General features: G+C 32.4%; 1 pseudogene; it reads left to right on the top strand.

Moving 5' to 3' along the window:
* The first annotated feature begins 293 nt into the window (after positions 1 to 293).
* On the top strand, positions 294 to 9161 carry LOC137235205 (NADH-ubiquinone oxidoreductase chain 5-like; annotated as a pseudogene).
* The last annotated feature ends 6311 nt before the right edge of the window (positions 9162 to 15472 follow it).

Below are 15472 nucleotides of genomic sequence, written 5' to 3'. Positions count from 1 at the left end.
AGAACTCATGGCCATCACTGTGGATACTTCGTTACACGTGTTGACAGGAATTGGCGTAATATTTTCTGATTTTTGCTCAGACTTTGCAATATCGTCCATAACATGAACTATTATATGAAATACGTATTATTTTCGGGGCCTGGGCCCATAACCTGATGCGATGTCCGAAATATAATCGTATTTTATTTATACAAAAGAAAAAGACGAACCTTACTAAACGAGTTATAAATCCAGAAGAAGTTTTATTTGACAAAAAAAAGGAAGTTAAAAAGTAATATGTGATGACGTTTATAATGACATTGTAAATTATGACAGGATTACATGCATAGTGTTGTTAAGAGACAAAATGAATAATAGTTAACTCCAACAAAATTAATATACCATTTCATTTTCATGAAAGGTATAAAAATAGGTAGGTAATCTGTGTGAGGATGCAAAGCTTCACGTTTTTTGTGGTCTGCATGTAAAAACTATGACTACGACTCACGTATTTCAAAAATATATGACGTAAACGTAACTATTTGATGAAATTTGATGAATTTTGAAGCTTCAAGCCGTAAAAAAGGGGTCAAAATAACAGTTTATATGAAGTATATAATATATATACCACCGATCTCTATGATTTTTTTCAGACAACAATATATGCTATATACGTAAGCATTTTGTGAAATTTGAAGCTTCTAGCTGTTAAAACGGGGAAGAAATTGCGCAAAGTTTCTTATCTGAACAATCGGTTGTATGAGATATATACTATGTATACCACCGATCTCAATTATTTTTTCAGACATCAATATATGCTACACACGTAAGCATTTGGTGAAATTTGAAGCTTCTAGCTGTTAAAAGGGGGCCGAAATCGTAAAAAAAAATATATATATACTATATATATATACTATATATACCATCATATATATATTATATATATCACCGATCTCTATGATTTTTTGACACAACAATACATACTATATACGTAAGCAATCGGTGAAATTTGAAGCTTATAACTGTTAAAATGGGGTAGAAATTGCGAAAAGTTTCTTATCTGAACAATCGGTTGTACGAGATATATACTATATATACAACCGATCTGTATGATTTTTTCAGACAACAATATATGCTATATACGTAAGCAATCAGTGAAATTTGAAGCTTATAGCTTTTAAAATGGGGTAGAAATTGCGAAAAGTTTCTTATCTGAGCAATCGGTTGTATGAGATATATACTATATATACAACCGATCTCTATGATTTTTTCAGACAACAATATATGCTATATACGTAAGCAATCGGTGAAATTTGAAGCTTATAGATGTTAAAATGGGGTAGAAATTGCGAAAAGTTTCTTATCTGAACAATCGGTTGTATGAGATATATACTATATATACAACCGATCTCTATGATTTTTTCAGACAACAATATATGCTATATACGTAAATATTCGGTGAAATTTGAAGCTTCTAGCTGTTAAAATGGGGCTAAAATTTGCGAAAATATAAATATATATATACTATATATACCACCATATATTTGCTATATATACCACCGATCTTTATGATTTTTTCAGACAACAATATATGCTATATACGTAAGCATTCGTTGAAATTTGAAGCCTCTAGCTCTTAAAATAGGGCAGTAATTACGAAAATTCCTTATCTGAACAATCTGTTGTGGAGGATATATATTATATATACGACCGATCCATAAATTTTTTCAGGCAACAATATGTGCAATATACGAAAGTATATGGTGTAGTTTGAAGCTTCAATCTGTTAAATTGGGTAAGATATTACAAAAATCCTCTTTTTCTGAAAAATCGGTTGTATGGAGGATATATGCTATAGTGGTCCGATCCGGTCGGTTCCGACAAATGTCTAATCGGACACCCAAATACACCCGCTCACCAAATTTTATCAAGATATCTCAAAAATTGAGGGACTAGTTTGCATACAAACAGACAGACGGACAGACGGACATGGCTAAATCAACTCAGCTCTTCAACCTGATTATTTCGGTATACTTAATGGTGGGTCTATCTATTTTATTTTAAGGACTTACAATTTTCGGTTTCGTGACGAAATTAATATACCATTTCATTTTCATGAAAGGTATAAAAAGGATGCACCGTTAGCATGTAATGTTCGTAGTAATCAACCGCAGTTTACATCTCGACAAATGTGATTTACTCTATTTAAAGTTAAATTGATCTGCGGTGTAATGTATGGCTAAAAACAATCCTGTTATAATTTGAAAAATTAAACATAACCCTAGTAATGAACCGAAATTTCATCAAGTTGAGATATTAATAGGTATTGGTAAATCAATTAAAGCATTATTAGCAATTTTAATTAGAGGATGTTGATTTTATAAGGGTTTACTCATTAGTTTATAATTCGTAATGGCCCATAAAATATATTAGTAATTTTTACTATGGCAATTAATGTAATTAATAAATAGTTTATTAATATAATAGTTATTATATTTGTTGGGTAATTATATAATTTATTAAGTATAATGGAATTTTCTTGTATAAATGGGTTTATATCATATATTGTTTTTATTTCATTATTTTCTATATAATTTAGGATAAAATGTTTATCTAAGAAAATTGAAATTATTATTATTATAATGAATAGTATGATACATGAAATTGGTATTTTAATTGATAATGAAATTATTTCATTTGATGCTAGTGAAGTAACATAAATAAATAATATTATTATTCCTCCTAAAAAAATTAAAAATTAAATGTAAGAAAATCAGAATGGCGGCCACCGTGGTGTGATGGTAGCGTGCTCCGCCTATCACACCGTATGCCCTGGGTTCAACTCCCGGGCAAAGCAACATCAAAATTTTAGAAATAAGATTTTTCAATTAGAAGAAAATTTTTCTAAGCGGGGTCGCCCCTCGGCAGTGTCTGGCAAGCGCTCCGATTGTATTTCTGCCATGAAAAGCTCTCAGTGAAAACTCATCTGCCTTGCAGATGCCGTTCGGAGTCGGCATAAAACATGTAGGTCCCGTCCGGCCAATTTGTAGGGAAAAATCAAGAGGAGCACGACGCAAATTGGAAGAGAAGCTCGGCCTTAGATCTCTTCGGAGGTTATCGCGCCTTACATTTATTTATTTTTTTTAAGAAAATCAGAATGTTTTATATAATATTCCTGTTAATATACAAATTTGTAATGTTTGTATGAGTAATATTAATCCTTTAGCTAATGGGTGATTTATTTGAATAAATATTAGTCTGGAAATTAATGTGGAAATAAAAAAAGTTAATTGAATGATACCAGAAATAGTTTATAAAAACATTAATTTTGGAGATTAAAGATAAAGAAGTTTCTTTTTTCTTGAAGTTTAAAAAAAAAACAATTTTATTTTTGATTTACAAGACCAATGTTTTTATTAAACTATTAAAACTAATGCTAATAATTTTATATTGAATATTACCTTTTATTTTATTTTTAATTGGAGTTCTAATTTTTGTTTCTAATCGTAAACATTTGTTATAAATATTATTGATATTAGAATATATTGTTTTGGGTTTATTTTTTATATTGTTTATGTATTTAAATTTAATAGATTATAGAATATTTTTTTAAAATTTTACTTTTAGTTTTTAGTGTTTGTGAAGGGGTATTAGGCCTTTAAATTTTAGTTTCATTAATTCGAACTTGTGATAATGATAATTTTCAATCTTTCAATTTGTTGTAATGTTAAAATTTATTTTTATATTACCTATTTGTTTTATAAAAAATTTTTATTGAATGGTTCAGTTATTATTATTTTTAATAATATTTATAATAATTTTATTTAATTTTAGTTTCAACTATTTTATATATATTTCTTATTTTTTATGTATAGATATTCTTTCAAATGGATTAATTTTATTAAGATTTGGGATTTGTGTTCTTATATTAAATGCTAGTTGTATAATTAATAAATTAGATAATAATAAGAATTTATTTTTATTAAATATTTTAGTTTTATTGATATTTTTAATTTTAACTTTTAGTTCAATAAATTTATTTATATTTTATTTATTTTTTGAAATTAGATTAATTCCTACATTATTTTTATTTTTGATTTTGGATTGAGGTTATCAATCTGGGTTGGGTTTAGTAATAAGTACTTTATCAATAGGCTTTATAAAATTGGCTTTTTTTCATTTATTAATTCATACTTTATTTAAGGCATTGATATTTATATGTGCGGGTGCTATTATTCATAATATGAATAATTATCAGGATATTCGATTGATAGGGGGTTAAGAAGTTTTATACCTTTTCCTTCAACTTGTTTTAATGTTGCAAATTTTGCTTTATGTGGAATACCTTTTTTAGCTGGGTTTATTCTAAGGATATAATTTTAGATATGGTTTCTATAAATTATATTAATTTTTTTAGATATTTTTTGTATTTTTTTTCAACTGGTTTTACTGTATGTTATTCATTTCGTTTAATTTATTATTCAGTAATTGGTGAGTTAAATTGTGGTTCTTTAGATACATTGAATGATGAAGAATGAATTATGCTTCGAGATATAATAGGATTAGTAATTATAGGCGGTAGAATATTAAGATGATTATTATTTGTTGATCCTTATATAGTTTGTTTGCATTTTTATATAAAATGTATAACATTATTTATTTGTATTTTAGGGGTATTTATTATTTTGTTATTTAATTTCTAATATTTCTTTATTTTATTTTAATAAATCTTTAAATAGTTGTTTAATTGTTAATTATTTTGGCTCTATATGATTTATACCTTATATTTCTACTTATGGATTAATAAATTATCCTTTAGTACTAGGAAATATAGTTTATAAATATTTTGAACAAGGTTGATCTGAATTTTTAGGCAGTCAAAATTTATATAATAATTTAATTAAATATTCTCAATTACTTTTTGTTTTTCATAATAATAATTTAAAAAATTTATTTAACATTATTTATTTCATGAATTATTATATTAATAATTAAAACATGTTTGAATATGATATATATAAATATGTATATATATAAATATGTATATGCACATATGTTTATGTATATGTAGTGAATAAATTATAGTAATAATAATGAAATTTATAAAAAAAAAAATTTTAATGTTACAATGAAAATTTGATGTTTTTAATAAACTATATAAATTATAGAAGTATAAATGGAATTAAACTATTAAAAGATAAAAGTTAGCATCTTTTTCTTGATCATCTTACTTCTTTAATGGGAGTTTATAACCTCGTTTTTATACTCAGTTGAGCAGAGCTCACAGAGTATATTAACTTTGATAGGCAAACGGTTGGTTGTACAGGTATAAAGGAATCGAGATAGATATAGACTTCCATATATCAAAATCATCAGTATCGAAAAAAAATTTGGTTGAGCCATGTCCGTCCGTCCGTCCGTCTGTCCGTTAACACGATAACTTGAGTAAATTTCGAGGTATCTTGATGAAATTTGGTACGTAGATTCCTGGGAACTCATCTCAGATCGCTGTTTAAAATGAACGATATCGGACTATAACCACGCCCATTTTTTCGATATCGAAAATTTCGAAAAACCGAAAAAATGCGATAATTCATTGCCAAAGGCGGATAAAGCGATGAAACTTGGTAGATGGGTTGACGTTATGACGCAGAATAGAAAATTAGTAAGATTTTGGACAATAGGCGTGGCACCGCCCACTTTTACAAGAAGGTAATTTAAAAGTTTTGCAAGCTGTAATTTGGCAGTCGTTGAAGATATCATGATCAAATTTGGCAGGACCGTTACTACTGTTACTATATATGTGCTGAATGAAAATTAGCAAAATTGGATGAAGAACACGCCCACTTTTTAAAAAATTTTTTTTTTAAATTCAAATTTTAAAAAAAAATTTAATATCTTTACTGTATATAAGTAAATTAAGTCAAAATTCAACTACAGTAATGATATGATGCAACAAAATACAAAAATAAAAGAAAATTTCAAAATGGGCGTGGCTCCGCCCATTTTCATTTAGTTTGTCTAGAATACTTTTAATGCCATAAGTCGAACAAAAATTTACCAATCCTTCTTAAATTTGGTAGGGGCATAGATTCTATGACGATAACTGTTTTCTGTGAAAATGGGCGAAATCGGTGGAAGTCACGCCCAGTTTTTATACACAGTCCACCGTCTGGCCTTCCGCTCGGCCGTTAACACAATAACTTGAGCAAAAATCGATATATCTTTACTAAACTTAGTCCACGTACTTATCTGAACTCACTTTATCTTGGTATAAAAAATGACTGAAATCCGACCATAACCACGCCCACTTTATCGATATCGAAAATTACGAAAAATGAAAAAAATGCCATAATTATATACCAAATACGAAAAAAGGGATGAAACATGGTAATTGGATTGGTTTATTGACGCAAAATATAACTTTGAAAAAAACTTTGTAAAATGGGTGTGACACCTACCATAGTAGGTAGAAGAAAATGAAAAAGTTCTACAAGGCGAAATCAACAGCGTTTGGAATCTTGGCAGGAATACTGTTAGTGGTATTGCATATATAAATAAATTAGCAGTACCCGACAGATGATTTTCTGGATCACCTGGTCCACATTTTGGTCGATATCGCGAAAACGCCTTCACATATACATCTAAGGGCCACTCGCTTTTAAAACCCTCATTAATACCTTTAATTTGATATCCATATCGTACAAACACATTCTAGAGTCACCCCTGGCCCACCCTAATGGCGATATTTCGAAAAGGCGTCCACCTATAGACCTAACGCCCACTCCCTCTTAAAATGTTCAGTAACACCTTTCGTTATTTACCCATATCGTACAAACATTCTAGAGTCACCCCTGGCCCACCCTAATGGCGATATCTCAAAAAGGCGTCCACCTATAGACCTAATGCCCACTCCCTCTTAAAATGCTCAGCAACACCTTTCGTTTGATACCCATATCGTACAAACGTTCTAGAGTCACCCCTGGCCCACCCTAATGGCGATATCTCGAAAAGGCGTCCACCTATAGACCTAATGCCCACTCCCTCCTAAAATGCTCAATAACACCTTTCGTTTGATACCCATATCGTACAAACATTCTAGAGTCACCCCTGGCCCACCCTAATGGCGATATCTCGAAAAGGCGTCCACCTATAGACCTAATGCCCACTCCATCTTAAAATGCTCAGTAACATTTTTCGTTTGATACCCATATCGTACAAACATTCTAGGGTCACCCCTGGCCCACCTTTATGGCGATATCTCGAAAAGGCGTTCACCTATATAACTAAAGCCCATTCCCTTTTAAAATACTCATTATCATCTTTAATTTGATACCCATATCGTACAAACACATTCTAGAGTCACCCCTGGCCCACCTTTATGGCGATATCTCGAAACGGCGTCCACCTATGGAACTAAGGATCACTCCCTTTGAAAATACTCATTAACACCTTTCATTTGATACCCATATCGTACAAACATATTCTAGAGTCACCCCTGGTCCACCTTTATGGCGATTTCTCGAAAAGGCGTTCACCTATAGAACTAAAGCCCACTCCCTCCTAAAATGCTCAATAACACCTTTCGTTTGATACCCATATCGTACAAACATCCTAGAGTCACCCCTGGCCCACCCTAATGGCGATATCTCGAAAAGGCGTCCACCTATAGACCTAATGCCCACTCCCTCCTAAAATGCTCAATAACACCTTTCGTTTGATACCCATATCGTACAAACATTCTAGAGTCACCCCTGGCCCACCCTAATGGCGATATCTCGAAAAGGCGTCCACCTATAGACCTAATGCCCACTCCCTTTTAAAATGCTCAGTAACACCTTTTGTTTGATACCCATATCGTACAAACATTCTAGAGTCACCCCTGGCCCACCCTAATGGCGACATCTCGAAAAGGCGTCCACCTATAGACCTAATGCCCACTCCCTCTTAAAATGGTCAGTAACACCTTTCGTTTGATTCCCATATCGTACAAACACATTCTAGAGTCACCCCTGGTCCACCTTTATGGCGATATCTCGAAACGGCGTCCACCTATGGAACTAAGGATCACTCCCTTTGAAAATACTCATTAACACCTTTCATTTGATACCCATATCGTACAAACATATTCTAGAGTCACCCCTGGTCCACCTTTATGGCGATTTCTCGAAAAGGCGTTCACCTATAGAACTAAAGCCCATTCCCTTTTAAAATACTCATTATCATCTTTAATTTGATACCCATATCGTACAAACACATTCTAGAGTCACCCCTGGCCCAACTTAATGGCGATATCTCGAAAAGGCGTTCACCTATATAACTAAAGCCCATTCCCTTTTAAAATACTCATTATCATCTTTAATTTGATACCCATATCGTACAAACACATTCTAGAGTCACCCCTGGCCCAACTTAATGGCGATTTCTCGAAAAGGCGTTCACCTATAGAACTAAAGCCCATTCCCTTTTAAAATACTCATTATCATCTTTAATTTGATACCCATATCGTACAAACACATTCTAGAGTCACCCCTGGCCCAACTTAATGGCGATTTCTCGAAAAGGCGTTCACCTATAGAACTAAAGCCCACTCCCTCCTAAAATGCTCAATAACACCTTTCGTTTGATACCCATATCGTACAAACATCCTAGAGTCACCCCTGGCCCACCCTAATGGCGATATCTCGAAAAGGCGTCCACCTATAGACCTAATGCCCACTCCCTCCTAAAATGCTCAATAACACCTTTCGTTTGATACCCATATCGTACAAACAAATTCTAGAGTCAGCCCTGGTCCACCTTTATGGCGATATCCCTAAATGGCGTCCATCCATAGAACTATGGCCTACTCTCTCTTAAAGTACTCTTTAATACCTTTCATTTGATACACATGTCATACAACCACATTCCAGGGTTACCCTTGGTTCATTTTTCTACATGGTGATTTTCCTTATTTTGTCTCCATAGCTCTCAACTGAGTATGTAATGTTCGGTTACACCCGAACTTAGCCTTCCTTACTAGTTATCATTAACAATGATAGGCCTCTTTTTGGCTTCAATTAATATTATGAATAAGGGTATAAATGTTACCTAAGGTTAGGTCAAAACTAAATGCAATAAAATTCCTTCATTCTTCGATTTAGATTGAAGATCAATACTTTTTGAATGCAAATCAAATGTAATTTTTAACTACAACCCTATTTTATCATGTAATTATTTTGATCAATTTAATATTCTTTGATTTCATTCACGATAAAGTCCAATAATTAAAATAAAAATAAATGTAATTGAAGTAATCTCTAATATATAAAATTCTTCTGTCACGGTGTTAGAGGCTTAACTCCTCCGAAACGGCTGAACCGATTCTCATGAAATTTTGTGAGCATATTGGGTAGGTCCGAGAATCGGCCAACGTCTACCTTTTCTTTCGCTACGTGCCTAGGGTCTTAAGATCAAAACGTGGACCCGGGAATGTGTTTATACAATATGGATATCAAATGAAAGCCGTTAATGAGTGCTATAGTACAGGATAATTTTCATACAACTGGAAGACTATTGTCTCGAGATATAGCCCAAAACATGGACCCGGGTACCCCTAGAATGTGTTTATACAATATGGATATCAAATGAAAGCTGTTGATGAGTGCTATAGTACAGAATAATTTTCATACAACTGGGAGGCTAGGGTCTCGAGATATAGCCCAAAACGTGGACCCGGATACACCTAGAATGTGTTTTTAAATTATGGGTATCAGATTGAAGCTGTTGATGTATGCTTTAGTAAAGAGTAAGTTTTACACCGCTGCACAGTGTTTCGTGTAGAACAAACTAGCTGGACAAAATTATTTTATAAGATTTTCCGTTTCATATGCAGTCATTTATTACAACTACGTCATTTTGTTCAGCCATATGTTCGTTTTTTTTTTATTTTTTTCCAAAATTTTACTTCATATGCATACATTTGCTTATTTCATATACAGTAACTCATGTGAATAAGTGACATAGATAAAAAAAAAAAAAAATTTAAAGGACTTAAGAATATTACTTTATTTTACTTAAATTGAATGGACTACAAAATCTCAAAACTCTAAAAAATTCTAAAAATTCGGAAAAAATATTTAAATTTTTTATGAAAATTCGTCGATTTTTTCAAACATTTTTTAAATATAATTTAGTTTTTGTTATAGATCGTGACACATTTTCTTATGGGAAATTAGTTAAAATAAATTTGCGAAAGCGAAAATTGTAAGAATTGTCCAAAAAGGGGTGTCTACTTATTTATGTGAGGGACCCTACATATGTGCATACATATTTTGTATTTATTTAAGTATTTATCCTGGCACTACAATTTTTACAAAATTATTTTATAGTACCAGTCATGAATGTTAAAATGAATTACAATAATAATAATAACAATGTAAATAATTAAATTAATTATGTGAAAATTACTTATTACAAAAACTTAAAAGTAAATTATCATCCAAAGTAGAAACACAATAGATTTAAATTAAATAAAACCTGGTCCAACAAAAAGTTATAGGGTAGGTTATCTTTTATAATTATGTTATTATTCGCTATCATCACTTTTATTCGATGAGTCATTTGTGGAATAGTCATGAGCATCAGCAACACTACTGTGAAAGCTTGAAACAACTGGGGTATTTATTGACTACTCAACATTTTCGGGGGACAGTAAATTTAAGACTTCTGAAGTCAGACTTTAAAATTTTTTCTTAGGTATCTCCCTAAAACTGTTAACTAAAGGATCCGATGGCTTCACGCGACTACTTTTGTGTGTTATCATCCCTGAATCGTCTCAAATCTTTGTTACGAGCTTCCTGTGCTTCCTCAGAAAGGTAAAATTGCTGATTTTATAATATCAGTACTATGCACTAAGATTTTATGAACTGTAACAATCATTATTAAACCATGGATAGAGATCTATGTATAGTTTTTTAGTTTCGACCGCAAATTTTTCAAATCTTCGGATATTTGTATTGTACCCATATGCTAATGCGCGAAGGAGAGTTTCGAATCTTTTGATGAGCGTTACATCCAATCCCGTAATCTCAGCACTAGCCTCATAATTTTCGAAAAACCTACGAGCAATGTTGCCGTCATTGGTATTGCCGAAATCTTGTTTTGGTTTATCTACTATCAATCCAAGTACACTTTTAAATTTATTCTGGATTTCTTTGGAACGTAGCTTTACACTCTCTTTATCTGCCTCATTCCTAAGCTGCGATAACTTATGTGAAGCAAGCATTCAAAACATCTTATCCATGCATGGAGAGTAGACAAACCAAAACCAAGATTATATCGGTTAGGCGTAAGGTCCCGTAACTCATTACAATCAATCATTATATAACACTTTTGTGCGGAAGAAGTTTCAGTCAAAGCATTGCAAACTTTTCCGTCAATCATTGTTAGAAGCATATTGTGATTTACGGAAACTTCGTATTCTTCGAGCATGTACTTTGTTGGCAACAACGCATTTATCTCATCTAAAACTTTGTTCGTTTCAAAAACAATAAAATCTTTTGTTTCTTTAGACAAAATAAATTTAATTGGACGACAATACATGGTAGAAGAAGGTCGAGGATTCTGCCAAACAATGTTACCTTTTTCATCCTGTAATTGAAGAGGAACGAAAGAAAATATAAACAAAAACTCATCAGTGTCAGAACTGCATGTAAACTTTTGCTTATATGTGCTATGACCAGAGCTTCCATCGCAACCCCACTTGCTGATTAAAGTTTACGTCAAATTTGTAGGTAATAAACTAACAACCTAACCTATTTTTTATTTTATATTTATCTTAAAAATCGTTTAGATATGTTCAAATTTCACCAAACGCTTACGTATATAGCATATATTGTTGTCTGAAAAAATCATACAGATCGGTGGTATATACTATATATATGGTGGTATATATAGTATATATATAGTATATATATATATATTCGCAATTTTAGCCCCATTTTAACAGCTATAAGCTTCAAATTTCACAGAATGCTTACGTATGTGGCATATATTGTTGTCTGAAAAAATCATAGAGATCGGTTGTATATATAGTATATATCTCATACAACCGATTGTTCAGATAAGAAACTTTTCGCAATTTCTACCCTATTTTAACAGCTAGAAGCTTCAAATTTCAACGATTGCTTACGTATATAGTATATATTGTTGTGTCAAAAAATAATAGAGATCGGTGATATATATAATATATATATGATGGTATATATGGTATATATATATAGTATATATATTTTTTTTTTTTTGCGATTTCGGCCCCATTTTAACAGCTAGAAGATAAAATTTTCACCAAATGCTTACGTGTATAGCATATATTGATGTCTGAAAAAATCATTGAGATCGGTGGTATACATAGTATATATCTCATACAACCGATTGTTCAGATAAGAAACTTTACGCAATTTCTTCCCCATTTTAACAGCTAGAAGCTACAAATTTCACCAAATGCTTACGCGTATAGTATATATTATTGTCTGAAAAAATCATTGAGATCGGTGGTATATATAGTATATATCTCATACAACTGATTGTTCAGATAAGAAACTTTGCGCAATTTCTGTCCCATTATAACAGCTAGAAGCTTCAAATTTCACCAAATGCTTACGTATATAGCATATATTTTTGTCAGAAAAAATCATAGAGATCGGTGGTGTGTATATTATATACTTCATATAAACTGTCATTTTTGCCCCTTTTTTACGGATAGAAGCTTCAAAATTCATCAAATTTCATCAAATAGTTACGTTTACGTCATATATTTTTGAAATACGTGATTCGTAGTCATAGCTTTTACATTCAGACCACAAAAAACGTGACTCACACAAAGTACCTACCCATTTTTATACTCAGTTGAGCAGAGCTCACAGAGTATATTAACTTTGATTGCATAACGGTTGGTTGTACAGGTATAAAGGAATCGAGATAGATATAGACTTCCATATATCAAAATCATCAGTATCGAAAAAAAATTCGATTGAGCCATGTCCGTCCGTCCGTCCGTCTGTCCGTTAACACGATAACTTGAGTAACTTTTGAGGTATCTTGATGAAATTTGGTACGTAGGTTTCTGGGCACTCATCTCAGATCGCTATTTAAAATGAACGATATCGGAAAAAACCACGCCCACTTTTTCGATATCGAAAATTTCGAAAAATCGAAAAAGTGCGATAATTCATTACCAAATACGCATTAAGCGATGAAACATGGTAGGTGAGTTGAGCTTATGACGCAGAATAGAAAACTAGTAAAATTTTTGGACAATGGGCGTGGCATCGCCCACTTTTAAATGAAGGTAATTAAGAAGTTTTGCAAGCTGTAATTTGGCAGTCGTTAAAGATATCATGATGAAATTTGGCAGAACGTTACTCTTATTACTTTATGTCTGCTTAATAAAAATTAGCAAAATCGGAGAACGACCACGCCCACTTTGTAAAAAAAATTTTTTTAAATTCAAATTTTAAAAGAAAAGTTAATATCTTTACAGCATATAAGTAAATTATGCCAACATTCAACTCCAGTAATAATATGGTGCAAAAAAATACAAAAATAAAAGAAAATTTCAAAATGGGCGTGGCTTCGCCGTTTTTCATTTAATTTGTCTAGGATGCTTGTAATGCCATAAGTCGAACAAAAATTAACCAATCCATGTGAAATTTGGTAGAGGCTTAGCTTCTAGGACGATAACTGTTTTCTGTGAAAAAGGGCGAAATCGGTTGAAGCCACGCCCAGTTTTTATACACAGTCGACCGTCTGTCCTTCCGCTCGGCCGTTAACACGATAACTTGAGCAAAAATCGATATATATTTACTAAACTCAGTTCACGTACTTATCTGAACTCACTTTTTATGCTCAGTTGAGCAGAGCTCACAGAGTATATTAAGTTTTATTGGATAACGGTTGGTTGTACATATATAAAGGAATCGAGATAGATATAGACTTCCATATATCAAAATAATCAGGATCGAAAAAAAATTTGATTGAGCCATGTCCGTCCGTCCGTCCGTCCGTCCGTCCGTTAACACGATAACTTGAGTAAATTTTGAGGTATCTTGATGAAAGTTGGTATGTAGGTTCCTGAGCACTCATCTCAGATCGCTATTTAAAATGAACGATATCGGACTATAACCACGCCCACTTTTTCGATATCGAAAATTTCGAAAAACCGAAAAAGTGCGATAACTCATTACAAAAGACAGATAAAGCGACGAAACTTGGTAGATGGGTTGACGTTATGACGCAGAATAGAAAATTAGTAAGATTTTGGACAATGGGCGTGGCCCCGCCCACTTTTACAAGAAGGTAATTTAAAAGTTTTGCAAGCTGTAATTTGGCAGTCGTTGAAGATATCATGATGAAATTTGGCAGGAACGTTACTACTATTACTCTATATGTGCTAAATAAAAATTAGCAAAATTGGATTAAGAACACGCCCACTTTTTAAAAAAAAATTTTTTTAAATTCAAATTATAACAAAAAATTTAATATCTTTACTGTATATAAGTAAATTAAGTCAAAATTCAACTCCAGTAATGATATGATGCAACAAAATACAAAAATAAAAGAAAATTTCAAAATGGGCGTGGCTCCGCCCATTTTCATTTAGTTTGTCTAGAAAACTTTTATTGCCATAAGTCGAACAAAAATTTACCAATCCTTCTCAAATTTGGTAGGAGCATAGATTCTATGACGGTAACTGTTCTCTGTGAAAATGGGCGAAATCGGTGGAAGCCACGCCCAGTTTTTATACACAGTCCACCGTCTGTCCTTCCGCTCGGCCATTAACACAATAACTTGAGCAAAATCCGATATATCTTTACTAAACTTAGCCCACGTACTTACCTGAGCTCACTTTTTCTTGGTATAAAAAATGGGCGAAATCTGACCATAACCACGCCCACTTTATCGATATCGAAAATTACGAAAAATGAAAAAAATGCCATAATTCTATACCAAATACGAAAAAAGGGATGAAACATGGTAACTGGATTGGTTTGTTGACGCAAAATATAACTTTGGAAAAATCTTTGTAAAATGGGTGTGACACCTACCATATTAAGTAGAAGAAAATGAAAAAGTTCTACAAGGCGAAATCAACAGCCCTTGGAATCTTGGCAGGAATACTGTTAGTGGTATTGCATATATAAATAAATTAGCAGTACCCGACAGATGATTTTCTGGATCACCTGGTCCACATTTTGGTGGATATCACGAGAACGCCTTCACATATACATCTAAGGGCCACTCGCTTTTAAAACCCTCATTAATACCTTTAATTTGATATCCATATCGTACAAACACATTCTAGAGTCACCCTGGCCCACCCTAATGGCGATATCTCGAAAAGGCGTCCACCTATAGAACTAAGGATTACTCCCTTTTAAAATACTCATTACCACCTTTCATTTGATACCCATATCGTACAAACACATTCTAGAGTCACCCTGGCCCACCCTAA

This window comes from Eurosta solidaginis, chromosome X (genome assembly GCF_040869045.1).
Source record: "Eurosta solidaginis isolate ZX-2024a chromosome X, ASM4086904v1, whole genome shotgun sequence".
Taxonomy (NCBI): domain Eukaryota; kingdom Metazoa; phylum Arthropoda; class Insecta; order Diptera; family Tephritidae; genus Eurosta; species Eurosta solidaginis.
The sequence above is the reverse complement of the archived record's forward strand: the minus strand, read 5'-3'. Positions and strand labels throughout refer to the sequence as shown.